Genomic DNA, 16,319 nt, shown 5'->3' with positions numbered 1-16,319 from the left:
ACACAGTTCCCTAGGAATCTTGAGGATTTCCAATCTATATTACGAGACTAGGTATTATTCCTGGCCTTGTGTGAGAGTTAAACACTGCCACCTCTTATTTTTGGAGATGGGGCTTTCCCTGGCCTCTTATATGTAATTCCTTATACGTCTGTACTTATCAGCTGAATACTTTCTCAGAGAGGTAATATTTCTGGAGTTTTCTGTCTGTGGATCTCTCTCTTCTCTAATATTCTGTCCTAAGAACTCTATCCACCTTGATCTTCTCAGCTCCATCTCTTCAGCTCAGAGGTTCTTCTGGGTTTCCCTTTTTTGGACTATGGCCTGTAATTGTCTGCAGGCAGTGAGTTAGGACAATTGTAGGTTTCCTGTCTTGCAGGGGTCACTAGCCTTTTTTGCTTGATGTTCAATTTCTTGAACACCATTATTTTATTCTGGTCCTTGTTGCTCTATGTTAGCTAGAAACAGAGGTCCGACCTCCAGGCAAAATCTTTTGAGTGGACCTCAGCCACATTGGTGGCATGGCACACCAATTATTTATTCTTTTCTTTATTTATAGGGATAGGGATAAAGGAGAAACCCCTATAGTGGATAGGGATAAAGATGTATATGCAGATGGGTTAAGGAGGAAGGAAAAAAAGACATAGTTATTTTCTCAAGTTTAGAAGATGATTTTCACACCCACACCCACGTATTATTTATCTAAAAATCATCCTTCATGCTGTCACTGGATTTTCATCAAAGCTATCCCCATGTGGCTTTGAGGTCCCAGGGATACTCAAATCTTTTGTTTAGAACCTGTAGCTGAGCAGCTGAGTTAAGGCCAGACCCTGATTATCAACTTTCAGATGATAATCTTTCCTAGCTCATGTCCATGAAGTTAAATGAAGAGTCTGATTCATCTCTATTAGTTAAACCAAACCATTCGGTACTATTCACCAGTGGCCATTAATGTGTCAGTGGCTTCTCTGTATAAATCCTATTTTCTAGTTGTGAAAAGAATACTGATGAGTCTGACTGTACCAGAATCCAATTAGCTCTCTGTCTTCTCATCCAATCTCTTAATGTAATGATGTTAATGTGAATTTTAATAGTGATTTATGGTAATAGCATTCCTTTACCTTCTCATGTACCTGGGTAACTTCTTTTTGAAGTCAAAGTGCAGCAAAATCTGCCTTGCCCATAATTCTAATTTCCCCCCATTTCCTGTTACAATATTTTCCATAAGATTTTTAATCATCTACTTTTCATGATATTTAACTGCACCCCATTCTCAGGCTGACTTAGTGCACTCTTAAAGTCAAACTTCACAAAGCATGTATTTCCTGGAAAGGCTGCTCTTCATTAGCCAGGAAAGGCAGGAAGTGCTCATGTCAGAGCTCTAAGAACCCTTGTCTCCTGTGGCCAGAGCAAGAGGGCTCACCCCAAGTTATGTAACCCAGAGGGTTCATCAAGTGCTTCAGGCAAGGCAGGGGAACAGTATCAGCTTAAAAACAGCTTGGACATTTCTGAAGGGGGAAAGAGCCTTGATAAGTACATCTGATTAAATATTATTTCTGCTCTGAAATTTGTGATGAACCCTGACGTTTGTGTTAGTAATACACTGCTTCTATAATCCATAGAGATAAGTACCACATAATTACCAGAAAAATAATTCTGCAGTGTGGGAAATGGCAGTCTTCCAGTTGGAAAGAGCCAATGTGCATTCCCAGGCCTCTGCCAGAGGAAAGAAGCAGATGCAGGAAGGGGAAGATGTAATGGTCTCAGGGCAAGAAAAAGCCTTTTGGAGCTTCTGGAATTTGAGGCAGTACTGTAGGCTGTGGTTAAGAGCACAAGTACTTGGGCCTGACTGCCTGGGTTCTAAACCTTGATTCTGCTTCTTTCCAGCTGTATGAACTTGGGGAAATTATTCAGCCCTCTGTGCTTTGATTTTTGTTCCTAAAAAGTGTGTGTGTGGGGGGGGGAAATAGAATCTACTTCATAGGATTGTTATCCTGTTACAACTCAATTAAAATGAGTTACTACATGGGAATAATGACAACTGCCTGACATATTCTGGTATTAGCTGCTAGTATTTAACATTATTACTGAGAGGTTTAATCAGGGGCTAGCTCCACGCTATCCAACATGGTAGCCACAAGACACATGCAGTTATAAAGCACTTCAAGTATGGCTAATGTGACTGATTAATTGAATTTCAAGTTTTACTTAACTCTACTTAATTTTAATTTGAAATAATACTTGATTAAAGTTTTATAATGTTGATTACATGTTGAAATTATAATATTTTCAGTATATTGGGTTAAATAAAATATTATAACATTAATTTCTCCTGTTGCTTTTTACTTTTTAAATACAGATACTGGAAAATTTAAAATTTGATATGTGGCTCACATCTTTTTGGGCAATACTAGGCTAGATTATGAGGGACCTTATTTGTTATGCTAACATGATTAGGCTTTCTCCTAAAAGCAATAGGAAGAAATGAGGAGAAATAGGACCTAATTTATGTATTGGTTGTTTACATATCAGAAAATTTAAATTTAAATGTAAAGCTATGTTGGAAATGGATATGAAGGTGAAAAGAGCAGAGCTGGGGAGAGAAAATTAGTTGCAGAAATGTAGATAAGAGAAAATCATGGTCTGAATGTGGACCACAATGTGCATGTAGGAAATAGATGCATTACAACTGTGGACTTCCTCAATGAGGCAGGGAAAGGGGACTCCAGGGCATGTAGCCCAGGGAATTGGGTATACTTCTGAAAAGGAACCTAGAGGGTAGGAAACTTGAATATAATGTAAATGTTAAATTAAGTCCGTTTAACAAAATCCCTGGTTCCTTCAGCTTGGTTAATCAGATTACAGAGGCTCCCACAGCAAAATATTGCTTTGGGGAACCATTGACTGGTCTATTCTTTCCCAGATATACTCCTCAATCAAAAGCACTAACTGAAGTCTAGAATCTCCCGCTTTAAATCAACAACAAACCAGACATTCCCCAATGCTGTTACTACTATCTGGTAAATATAGTTAATAAATAGTCCTCCTTACTTTGTACTCAAAGGGCTTTCAGAATACAAAGGGAATGTTTTAAAAATGAGAATGACAGAGAAATTTCCCCTTAAGAAGAAATTGAGTTCCTTAGAAAGAACACAGGCTTGAAATCCAGACACACCTGCTCCTGGATCCTAGTTCTGTCACTTTCTAATTTTAAGTCCTGGCACATGAAAGAATTAAGATCAATATTTGTTGAGCAGAGGAAGTTTACTTACCTCCTCTCAGCCTTCATTTCTTGATCTGTATAAATGTAGCAGTTATTTCCACTGTGAAAAGTTGTTACGTGGATGAGATAAGCTTGTACATAAAGTGCCTGGCAGTTAATTAATACCCATTAAATGATAGTATTGATAATTATATTTTGGAATACAATAAAAACTGAAGGTGAAACTTTTTGTGTATTAGAACATTTTGTGTTGCTATAAAGGAATACCTGGGGCTGGGTAATTTATAAAGAAAAAAAGGTTTATTGACTTACGATTCTAGTGGTTGGAAAGTTCAAGGTAAGACATCTGTATCTGGTGAAGGCCTCAGGCTGCTGTCACTCATGGCAGAAGGCAGGATGGATGCTGGCATGTGCAGAGATCACATGCTGAGGGAGGAAGCAGAAGTGGGGAGATGCCAGGCTCTTATTAACAACCAGACTTACTAGTTCTGTGGGAGCTAATAGAGTGAAAACTCACTCATACTTGAAGGAGGAGATCAATTTATTCATGAAGGATCTGTCCTAATGACCCAAACATCTCCCAGTAGGCCACCCTTCTAATAGTGCATGTCAAATTTCAAGATGAGGTTTGGAGGGGACATATACTCAAACTATCATAGCAGGTGCATTTCCACTGCTCCACAGAGTTCATTTTGGCTTTACATTACCATGTTGTATATTTCCAGGGAAATGGGGACTTAGCAGGTTCAAAGGACTTAGCACCTTCTAAATCTTGAGGTGACCCTAAACCCCAAACTTTTGTTGCAAGCATCAGTCAAAAGCCTTCCTTTCACCAAGTTTCTAAGGAGGGCTGTGTTCCTGTGAACAATATCATTTTTGTTAATTGTCTTATTTTCCCAGTACTCTTCTATCTCCTTCATGCCCCTGGGACAGAAATCTTAGAAACTCAAAATGTTAAAATGAGAGGGCAGGAGGGATCTGAGCCAGAACAAAGATCTTGGATTACCCACATGCTGATTAACTAACTTGGCCGTTCTTGAAATGGCAACTGAAGCTTTTGTGTATTAGCTGAAAACAGGTCACCCTTTGACTTGCTCTCCTTTGTGCTCTGAGTATATAGTAGCACTTTCCAAGTTTGCATTTTATCACATTTTAAACAAATATTTTAGGCATAAAATATGGAAAAGCAGGGTAATTGCTCTTCTCTCTCTTTTGAGAATAATGCAACTCTTCTCGAACATTTTGCAAGAAAATAACACACTCTCATTCACTGGGCTGAAAAGAGAACACCGAAGAGCCATTAAAGGGTGTGAGGCAGTCTGTGTGGTGGTTCTGATGAAATGGCCAAGAAACAAAAAGCTTTCCCAGTTGAGGACACTTGGTAATAATGTTCCCAGAGAAACAAGGCCCTGAACCTTTCATCCATCAAACCACTGTTTGCAAAGTGGCTCCATCAACTCCTTCCAAGTCTGACCCTATTGGAAGATCTGATCCCTCTCCTAAGGGCCTTGTCATTTACAAAGAGGGACAAAATACATCCTTAATACAAGTAGAAATCAAGTAAGTACTTAACTGCGTGATATTGACTGTAAGTGAAGAGTTTCCAGGAAGGGGAAATCAATGTGGGCTGATGATACTAAAAAGGTCTACATGAAGAAGACAGAGGTTGAGTAGGCTACAAAGGATGAGTTGGGTTTCTGTAAAGGAAGGAATGAAGGAGGGACAGTGGGAAGTGATAATGTGTTGCCATAAGTGTGTGTGTGGGGGGGGGGGAGGAAGGAGGATTCAAAGGCAAGCAGGTGCTGATGAGTAAGGTATGTACTATTCACTCAAAATCTTCAAGCTTACCCTGTATTTATGCCATCCCCGGCTCCATTTCCCTCCTCTCTCAAGCCCCACCTAAAAATTTTCTTTTACTAACTTTGAATTCTCTCTTAAACTGTAACTTGTATCCACCACCCTTCCCAACACCCTTCCTAATATATACACTTAAAACTATTTCTAATGTTTCACAGGTAGAAGCTTTCCACAAGGAGCAGATTCTTGTGAGTTCCCAGTACAAGACCAAGCATGTGCTCAATAAATACTACGCAGTGGTTGAAATTGAATTTATTTCCCTCAATTGCAAATCTCTGAGAGGACCAAAGAGTTTCCTAACTGCCGTCCTGGCATTTTGAAGAGATAATGTGGAGGACCAAAATGCCAGTAGCAACTACATTTAAATCTTTACATTAAATCTGAAACTACATAAACATCTTTTTAAATTGGGGGGAAGTGAAGCTCTGAAATTGTACGGTACCTTAAATAACTAACACTGAAAAGAATCACTTTGTCTTTCTTTCTCTTTCTTCCTCCTTCCTTCTCTCTCTCTCCCTTTCTTTCCAGAATTTTCCACAAATGAGTTCATTCATTAAGACAAAGTCAAACTTTGGTCACAACACCATCATAAAATCCAGGCCTTTGAAAACACTGATCCGGATTGAGGCTTATGTCCTCCCCCTTCCCTAAATTACTCCCTACAATTTGTTCAGCTTGATTCCACCCTGAGTGTCCAGGCGGTTGGTACCCACAGCCCTTTTGGGGCCATGAAGGAAAGGCATCCTTCCTCCTCCCTTGCCCCCGAGGCTCTGAGGTGGCTGGCCAGCTGCCTGGCTATGCCAGAAAGTGGCATGACCACCAGCACGGCTGTGGTCAGCACAGGAAGAAAATCTCGGGTGTTCACAGCTAAACTATGGTTTGAGAAATGCTGGCGACTGAGGGTTGGCTGGGTAAAGGAACCAGAATAGCAGCAGGAATGCACTCTCTGACTCTGCTTCTCCTCAAAACAGGCCCTAAAGGACCCAGAGAAAGGATCACGATGTTCATGGCTGGGCTTGGCAGTCGTCTTCCCAGAGGATGGACCAGGGCAAAGGCCAGTTTCCTTTGGGGTTTTTCTGAGGGTGACATGGGAATTCTCATTGCCCCTCCTCCTTCTAAGCACATTCTTTTGGCCCCAAGAAAGACCCTTGGAGCTCAGAATTTTTCAGTAATTTCCCCTGATGCATCTTCCATTGGGGACCACGTGGCAGCACCATCCCTGTCACTTCAGCTTGCATAAGCACATGCCTTGAGACAGTAGAGTTAGTATCAGTGAGGAATCTCCCTTGGCCAGTTGGATTTTTTTCTTTCCAATGTTCCTTTTCACAATGGAACTGAAGTAGAATGTGCTTCAGTCACTGGTACACAGATAAATAACATTTTCTTTTCTAACTCCCTGCCTCACGAAGGCCCCAGTGATCTAGGAAGCAGAGACAGGAGAAGTCCCTCCATTCTGCTCCATGTTTTCTTTAAGACAAATGGGCCTTGGACCTGGGCAAATGCATCTGCAGCAAAAGATTAAACACTGGAATCAGGGCCCTGTGCTCTGTGCTGCTTAGTAACTTTTATTCACTTAAGAGAATCAGAAAAAGCACAGAAGGCCCTCAGGACATGAAAATTAAATGTGGAAGAAGAAATTGGCATCTGCAGAGAAGCAAAGCAGGCTGGCCCGTAGGCAAGGCGTTGAAAAGGCATGGAGGCTGTTCTAACCAAACTGGAGGAAAGCTGGGGAGGGCCATTTAAAAGGAGCAAGTTCTCTCTCTTCAGGGATCGGCTTGCATACCATCCTTCAGCTAACGAAAGGTGGGGGGCTGTTTGTTTAAAGGGCATTCAATGTCAATGACGGATTTTTCCTCCATAAGGACTGACAGTTTAAAGAAAATCCTTTGGTGGGTTGAATTCAATCTTGTTTGTACCAGTGCAATAGAAATCTTGGTTATAAATATGCAAAGCATAATGAAAAGATTAAGGTTTAGTGGCTAGAGTGCAAATTGGTCTGGGTTGTTTACTCCCTGAAGAATGCCTTTCCCCATCGTCCTCTCCCAGGGCAATGCCACACACAGAGGGGACTTTACAAAGATGAAGACCTTACATTCTCTTGCTTCCCAGAGCTAGCTCAAGTGTGGAGGGCTGGCTCTATGAAAGTGAGGATCCACACCTGGTCAGGAAGGTCAAGGTGGGGAGAGGGCAGAGCAAGAAACAGGCTCCCTCACCTAGGATGGACTGGCCTGGTGGGAACGGAATGGGTTGCTGTTGGATCATGAGTATGGGTCTGTTTCAGTGATCTCTGAGAGATAAGAGCAGGTCATACTGAGTTCTTCCGGTGCTCACTCTGGCCTGGAAGTGCATTCTAAGAAGAGGGTGATTAAATATGCCATTGAGTCCCAGGGTTGGAATTTTGGCTCTGTCATTTACAAGCCCTGAGTCCCTGGGCAAGTGGCTCGGCTTGCCCCCTTTCTCTGTCCTGCCAAGATTGTGATGAGGGCAAAATGAGCCAATAAATGTAGTGCATCATGTATGGGACACAGAAGGTGCTGAATCAGTGGAGCTGTGATTAGAACGTCTGACCCTGGGGTGGCAGAGGGTGGTGGGATTGGCCTCCCAGGAGCCAGAACTTACTCAGAGCCCCTTTTGTGGCTTTGCGCTGCTGAAGCCTCTGGTCTTCAGTCTCCTATCAGCTGAGCCTGCTACTACCTGCTGCTGTTCTTATGCCAAGTCTTATAGCCACCCCCTTCTCTTCATGGGCAGCTGAGAATTTTTAATCTTTCTTTCCCTACATCTCTTGTCTGGTCCCTTTCCTGAAGGAAACAGCACAAGATCTAAAGCACTGGAATAAGAGGGAAGCATTTCCTCCTTCAGTCAATACAAAGTCATGGTTTAGATTTTCAAAAGCCAGATCTCAGGGGTCTTAGCCCACACTGGTGAGGCAATTTGCACAGGGACACATAACTTGCTTCTGTAAGAACTAGGCCTAGAATTTAGTCTCCTAACCGAAAGACATAGAAAGGAAAATTGATTCTATCAGAGCATAGTGTAGTACTCAGGAGCAAGTAACAGTTGGGGGTAGTGAGTACCCCCAAGCCAGGAGGGGCCAGACCTGGCTATAGAGCAGGGCAGGAGGGGCTGCCTGGCAGGGGCCTGTGGCCACCTTGCAAGAGAGAAGCCTCTCTCTGCCACTTCCCTCAGATCTCCTGCCTGTGGAGCTCCCGCCACTTCACGGTTTCCCAGAATGTTCAGCTTCTTTTTGGAACCACTATCAAGTTAGTCGAAGCTTGAAAGTTTTAGTTTTCCTGTCTATTGGGTTGACAAGAAAGATCATGCACTTTTCTCTGGCCCCGTTTTTTTGCTGTGTTGATTGAAAATTAAAATCCCTGTATGGAAGCTTTTCTTAGATTGGCCAGGTGCCCTGGAAACAGCCTCTGGGACAGAAGTGCATGCAGAAGGCTTATTGAGAGAGTGTCCCAGGAGAGACACCTGTAGGGACCTGAGGAAGACAGGGTTGGGCAAAGGCAGAGGCTGATCTGCAAAGCAGCTGCAGCAGAAGCCTCAGCCCTTCCTGGGGGACACTCCAGAGCTGGGCACAAATGATAAAGATTTTTGCGAGATGTCCTTATTGTGGCAACTGTGCCAGCCTTTGCCTCCTCACATCAGCGTTGGCCACTGGCTGTCTCTGGGAGAGAGTACAAGCTGGGGTGACTTAGTTCTCTGTAGTTAAGGACAATTCCCACTTGGAATAGAGTTGCAGCATCTGGGCCACGAGAACCTTTATTCTGAAGAGGGGATTTCTGCAGAGTTGCACACCATCCACTCACCACACAAGGATCCTTTCAGAGCTCTGGTTAATTCTGTTTCTTGCACAAACACAGGAGCACTGGTGGGTTGAGCTATAGACTTGCTGCAGCTGCCTCATGTCAATAATTGACACTCTCCCTATTGTGCATATTGCAAGGTCACATGTCAAATTTATTAAGAGTAGAGTATAAACGTCTTAACACAACAATTAAGTAAGTGAGGTGAAGGCTATGTTAACAAGTTTGATGTAAGCATTCCAAATCGTATATAAAATCAGCACATTGTACCCCATAAATGCAGTAATGTACACAGTAATGTACATAGTACACATGATCTAATAAAAAATAATAATTGACACTCTTTGTCCTCCACCACTTGTTCTGGGTTTCTCTCACCTTCAGCCAGCACTACTGCTGGTCTCCGTGGCCAGCCTGGTGGGGTGCCTACACCCTCATTCCTGAGAGATCTAAGGCCCTGGTCACTAAGTCCTTTCAGGCTGTGGCAGCTGTCCTTGTCCATATACCACTAAATGTGGGCATGGGAGTGGCCAAGGCCCTGCAGGCAGGAAAGGAAAACACATACCTGTAATGTGTGTCAATCCTCGTATGAATTGTTGCCTTTCTAGGGTTGAAAACGTTCAAAGGACTGACTTGCTGCCAAAAGACCAGTTTGATTTCTTTAAGTGGGGTGTCACACTCTCTGTTGCTGGCAGGTAAGATGCCAGCAGCATCTGTAGCTAAATCAGCCATAGTGAGTGTGCTGTTGGGACTATGCCGGAGACTTCTTCTCCACCATCATGACTGCTCTGGTCGTGAATTCATCAGAGCCTAGCTGACGTCTACTGGCTGAGTCACCTGGTAGTCAGTGCCTCTTCTGAAGCATATGCTATCTGATGGGCATTAACAAAAATATTCATGATTTGTGCTCACCCGATAGGCCCATCCATGTACCTTTCTCACAGACTTTTTTGTTCCCAAATTTTCTATTGTTTTCTTCCCAGGCCCTGACAAACCAACCAAGTCATCTATTATATGCTCTGCTTCCAAGGACCATTCTAGGGACCAACTCTTTTAAGTTGGGTATCCTGGCAACCAGATGCTGAGGCAGATCTGATGAGGCAACCAGATGTTGCATGCAGAAAATTTTTAAAAATTATTTATTTTTTAATGCATTAGGGATAGATGAAGACAGCTTATTTTGCAAGGCATTAATGACTAATGAGATACATCTTTAAGAAACTGAGGGAAGTAGGGCCGGGGAGAAGGGAAAAATGAATGCAGGTAAAGGTTTTTATCCTCACATCAGTTGGTCATTGGCCATAGCCTGCCTCAGGCCTGGGCTCATAATCTTGAATGAGGCATACCTTCAGCTTGAGGAAATTTCTAGTGAGGAACACAGATATTTCTAGCAGGTGAGAGATGGTTATATCAGCCCCCAAAGAAATAATCTGGCTAATGCATTACAGTATCCACTACAGTGTTACACCATCAATTTATTCTAATTCAAGTTTTATCTATTGCTGTGTAAGAAATTGTCCAAAACTTAGTGGCTTAAAATAATAATAAATATTTATTCCTGGTTTCTATGGACCAAGAATTTAGAAGCAGCTTAACTGGTTGGTTCTGGCTCAGGATCTCTCACAAGGTTGTAGACAAGAATTGGCCATGCCTGAAGTCATATGAAGGGTTGACTGGGCTCGCGAATCCTTCCCCAAGATGGCACACTCATATCACTAGGAAGTTGGTGGCGGCTATTGGCAAGAAGCCTCAATTCCTGGCCATGTGAACCTTTCCATACAGCTACTATGAGAGTCCTCATAACGGACCAGCTGGTTGGCCCTAAGCTAGTGATCTAAGAGAGAGTAAAACAAGAGCCACAATGTCTTTTATGACTCAACCTTGAGAATTACACCTCATTATTACTACAATGTCCCGTTGGTTAAGCATGTCAGCCCTACTCCCTGTGGGAAGAGACTTTACAAGGGCATGTGTACCAGAGGGCAAAGACCACCTGAGTCATCTTAGAAGTTTCACAGATCTAGAAGTCTTGAACCTAAGGTCCTTTGTCTTTCACCACAAAGAAGTTTCACAGATCTAGAAGTCTTGAACCTAAGGTCCTTCTACCAAATGCTCATGTCATTTTAATAATGAACTCAATGTCTGAGAAGGGCTGACAGGTTATAAATATCCAGAACTTGAAGGTAGTTAGAATTCAACTACTTGAGGTCCATTACATTTCTTCCTGCTACATTATTTAATAAAGTACACATAACCATGTTTCCATAAAGCCATCCATTACTGCAATAATCTATTGCAGAAAATTTTGCCACAATTTTAAAGCAATTTTTTCTTACTCTAGAAATTGTTTAGAAAGTCATGTCATTGTGCACAAAGAGCTTGTGCCAAGAAATTGTATTTCTCTTGACTGGGATCTTCTCCCATTTTGGGGGGATTCCATAGAGAAGCTTACATGTTACCACCTTAGAGATCTTCATTGCTATTTTACCCGTTTACTCAGGGAAAGTGAACTAAGTTTGTGATTGGTAATTATACCCACAAAAATTATTAAGCTCTGCTAGCCAACACTCTGAAGGTAGATGGCTAAATGAGGCTTGAAGAGCACTGGAAAGAGGAAAAAGTATGGCTCCTGCTCTTAAAGACCTTGTTATCCTGCAAAAGAAAAAGCACAAGTCCATTATGGACCCATATGAATGACAAATGTTGCACCCCGATGGGAAACTTTCATGGAAATAAAATCTTAAGAGAGCTCTCTCATTTAGCAAGTGCTTTTCTAACCTGGAAACAAACCCGACTTGAAAACAGAAGAGCAAATCCTTCTGCTAGCCGCATGGCCGGGATAGCCCACAGGACAGGAGAGGAGGGGCTCCCATAGTGCCTGGAGGAGTCAACACCAGCTATAGATAGAATGTTGCCTCCATGACGCCCTCTCTACCCACCAGATCACACCACATCCCCTTGACTGAGGGATGCCCTTTTGCCCAAGCCTGTAATTCATTTCCATGACTACCAGGAAGGTCAGAACAAACACATTTCTACCAACGGGAGCCACATTTATTTTGAAGATAGAAAATCAATACCCTTTATTTTGTGGAGGTGTATGCAATTGTGGCATTGTACTCAGGTCTGATAGGAAAAGTCTGCATGACCTGAACTGAGTTTACATGCTGGGCTTGGAATCAAAAGGAATAGGATCTTTCCTTTACTCACTCATTTGTTCACACAAATTTATTGGTCATGGAAGTACTATGTTGGACAAAGAGAATACAGAGCTTAACAGAATAAATAGAATGATTTTCATAAGAAAATCAAGCAGATACGTAAACAAAGAAATAAGGAACACATTGATAAAAGCTGTGATAGAAATATGATGAATACTGAGCTTTGGGAGAAAAATCTTAGAATTTAATAGATGGGGAAGAAAATGTGTTCCAAGCAAGGACAATAGCATTTTCTAAGACGCAGAAACCAGAAAGAACATGTTTTGTTTAGTTAATAGCTAACTATGCCTGAGTTTAGAGAGTTTGTGAGGAAGGGGGTTGAGATTGAGCTTGATGTGAACCTGGTCAGGGTAGGTTTGGTAAGCCCCACCGAGGAGGTGAGATTTATTCTGAAGGCACCTAGAACTTCTGAAGGACTTCAAGGAGAGTTAAATGATTGTATTTGCCTTAAAAAAAAAAAAAAAACACTCTGGGAACAGCAAAGAAGGACAAGAATGGATGGGAATGGATCCCCAATGAACGCTCACATTTATGGGGAGATAGAGCCAAGAGGAAGACAGGCCACAGAAGTAAGAGCAGACATGGGAGAGAGTGGTTTTGTGAACTTGAGAAGCAGGGGAGAGAGTGGTCAAGGCCAGTGAGAGGTCAGGAAAGGGAAGGATTGAAGGGGAAGATTAGAGCCCTCTGGAAGAGAACTTTCTGTGAAGGGGGCATAGATTGCAGGCAAGGAGGAAAGGAAGCGGGGAAGAGGAGACAGCAAGGGCCACCTTTTCTAAAGTCCTGGTTCTGAGGAACAAAGGTCCGTCATTGGAACCAAGTATGCCATTGAGAGGTTTTGTTTGGTAGGAAAGATTTGACGACATTCCTATATGAATGGAAGATACAGGACAGAGCGAGGGTGGTTGAAGGAGCAAATTTCTAAAGATGTGGAAGGAATGGGATCCAGAATGCAGGTTGGAGGGCTTTGCCAGAGACAGAAGGGACACCTCTGTCACTGTCCAGTGAGGACCCATGGGAAAGACAGCACAGATGCTCATGAGGGTGTGGGCTGGGGTTGCAGCCCTCTGATGCTTCTCACATCCTGTTGTCCGTGAGGTTTGGGGGCAGAGCCCTCCTGAGGCACGTAGGGAAGGTCTTCTGAGCTCCAAGACATGAAACGGGTAGGAAAGTTTGGAATCGGCACTGTGGAGAATGGGAGAAAGAGGCCACTGGGAAAACAAGGAGGATTCTTGTGCTCTCAGATATGGGAAGGAAAGAGGAAGTCCGATTCCCCCAGATTCTGTGATGTTAGGCAATGCAGGTAACCTCGCAGGCGTTCTTCTTCCTTACAAGAGTTGTCTGTGAGGTTGCTGAAGTTATAACTCTCATTTCTGTTTCTTTTCTTCTCCCTAAAAAACCCCCAAACAAACAGTAGTAACTATACATCAGCGAACAGGCAGTGTGTCAGAACTGGAGAGAGATGGCACTTCCTCTGTACATGCCTGAAAAAACAAAGTGACTCAGCTTCTGGTGTATTAATTAGAGTCCAGTTTACTTCCATGAAGACAGAGTCTATTGTGCCATCTTTATATATTTAAACCTTTAGTGACAACAGCTCTTGGAATCCAGCCAGAGCAAAGTGCTGGTGAGGCCTTTAATGTTCAGGGACACTTGTTTTCTGAACACAGGAGATAGTCCATTCAATTCACTAAGTATTCATGGAGCTCCAGCCATGCACCTATAGCTATTTTGCAAAATTTTGACTAACTGCTCCAATTTAGTTTGGGGCACAAATAACAACTCTGTCATTTTGTGTCTTATTTGTGAAAAATTGTATGATCACAGTCATGGTATCATTCTTAAAGATTTAATTTTGACCTTCTTCCTTTCAAACTTCCTTCACGATGAAAAAATTTCAAATAACAACAAAAACTCCCAAACCCTCCTTCAGCTGACACTGCTCACTCTGACTGATGCTGCTGAGAATGAAATCAGGAGAAGCTGGAGGAGGAAACCAATGTGTGAGAATGGAGAAGAAAATAATAAACTCAAATCCTCAAACCAATTATTTCTCAGAAACATAGCCTACATATCTTTGCCTTGCTTTTTATTTCTGAGAACACAGAATCCTTGGGCCTGATGCAAGAGCCATTCCTACTGAGAGCCTGGGGAACTCTCCCAGCCATTACTACTGCATTTGGGGGCCCAATTCCCCAGCATGGCGGGAAGTGAAGTATCGACAATCACTTGGTTTGTGCAAACAGCACTTACTCATGTTATATATAGTGAAGGGACAATGTTGATGTGCCAGGGCAGCCAGCGTGCTGCCTTCAAACCAAGACCGGATTAGAGAACGTGTTTGTCTGCTCTTTTCCTTCTGGTGACCTGGATTTGACTGTCTGGGGCCCACATTCTACAGACGGATTATAATGTGTTAGTGGTTACCTACATGTTATTTTTCTATTCCCTTGTTGGGCTTACTGCCTATCCCCTTAGGAAATTGTAAGTATCAAGAAGGCAGGATTAGGTTGCTTTTGTTCACTCCTCTTTTCTCAGTACTTTTTTTTTGAGACAAAGTCTCTCTCTGTCACCCAGGGTAGAATTCAGTGACATCATCATAGCTCACAGTAACCTCAAACTCCTGGGCCCAAGCGATCCTCCTGCCTCAGCCTCCCAAAGTGCTGGGAATACAGGTGTGAGCCACTGTGCCTGGCTTCCCCGATATTTAGAATAGTGCCTGGCACAGGTAGGTGCTCAACAAATATTTGCTGAATTAATTAGATGAGAATTCAATTTAGAGATCTCATGTCCATTTTCTTTCCACAATTGTGCCTTCCTAGAATATGAGCATAGGTAGGAGCCTGAGCATCTGAAAACTATAAAGTTCCAAGCTCAGACGATACAATGACACTTTCTTTCTCTATAGATTCATGGCTGAAAGTATGACCTTTGTTATTATTCCTGCCTGTTCCAAATGAGGCTGGAGAGACGGGGAGATGTTGTCCTTGTCGCTTTCACGGGATGAACAGCAGTTTTTCAGATAAAGGGAGTCATGTCACAGAATCTCATATTTGCAAGTTAAAAGATCTGCTAGGCCAGTTTTCTCAATAACAGAGTCTTTTGAGCTACCTGCAAAAAGAGTACAGCCTATGGTATCTATATAAATTTCTAACAACAATTCTTGCTAGCTTTTATTAGAATAATTATATGCTTTTTCAAATGAGATACTTAGATATTGAAAGGGAATGCTATTAACAATTACACAGAACAAAAAGCATAAACTGGGACTATCCTAGAAAAACTGGGGTGAATAGATTGTTATTGAATAAGTAATTGACTTATAGGATTTTTAAAGACATTAGATCCATGGAGAGAAAAATAATTTAAAAGGGCAGGAAGAATCCTTTAAGGAATCTTTCTTCTTCTGCTATCAGGTATAGTCTTTCATAAATTTTCCCAAGTTGGAAAGATCAATCATCAGCCACTCCTGGGAACTTATTTCAACCTTAATAAGCTCATGGATGTTGACATTCAAACTTTCTTTCCATATCCATAGCTTGCATGTGAAAACATGAGCACCAGCCCCCATCAGTCCCGAACAACACCTGTTTTTCCCTGAGCTGACTAATTCCCAAGCTTTTATACTAGCGTCCTTCTTAGCTTATTGTCCAATATTTTAATTAGACTTATTGGTCTCCTTTGTGCCTTTCCCAAGGTTCTCTCTGGGTCCTACTAACATTTGGTACCCAGAGTCATACCTAATATTGTAGGGGCACTATTTCTAGTGCACCATAGTTGAAAACTCTCTTGCAAGAGAATATGGCACTTGATAGTCACACCATTAATACAGGTCAACATCTAGCTATGAACATCCTTTTAAGAATTTAAGACACAGTAGGACCAACTACAGGTTGCCTTGAAAGTCTCCACACATGGCAAAAACAGGTATCTTGGAACATGTTCACCCTGAGTGGGAGGAAAAGACTTCATGTGTGTGTAGAAATGAGAACATGTAGAGAATATTTTCTAATGAATATTTTATAAATAAAGGTACATTTAGCTACAATTTCTCATTTTGCCTATGTATGGTGACTTTTGAGACAGTCTGTATTAAGTCTCTCCCTTGCTAAAATCTTTCAGAAACAACTGCTTGTTCTTAGACTTTTAGTAAAGAGCTACCACAAAAGGCTCCAGCTTATCTTGTCTAAACCTTGATATAAATGACTTCTCTAA

This window comes from Nycticebus coucang, chromosome 1 (genome assembly GCF_027406575.1).
Source record: "Nycticebus coucang isolate mNycCou1 chromosome 1, mNycCou1.pri, whole genome shotgun sequence".
NCBI classification, from domain to species: Eukaryota; Metazoa; Chordata; class Mammalia; order Primates; family Lorisidae; genus Nycticebus; species Nycticebus coucang.
Note: the sequence above shows the minus strand (reverse complement) of the source record.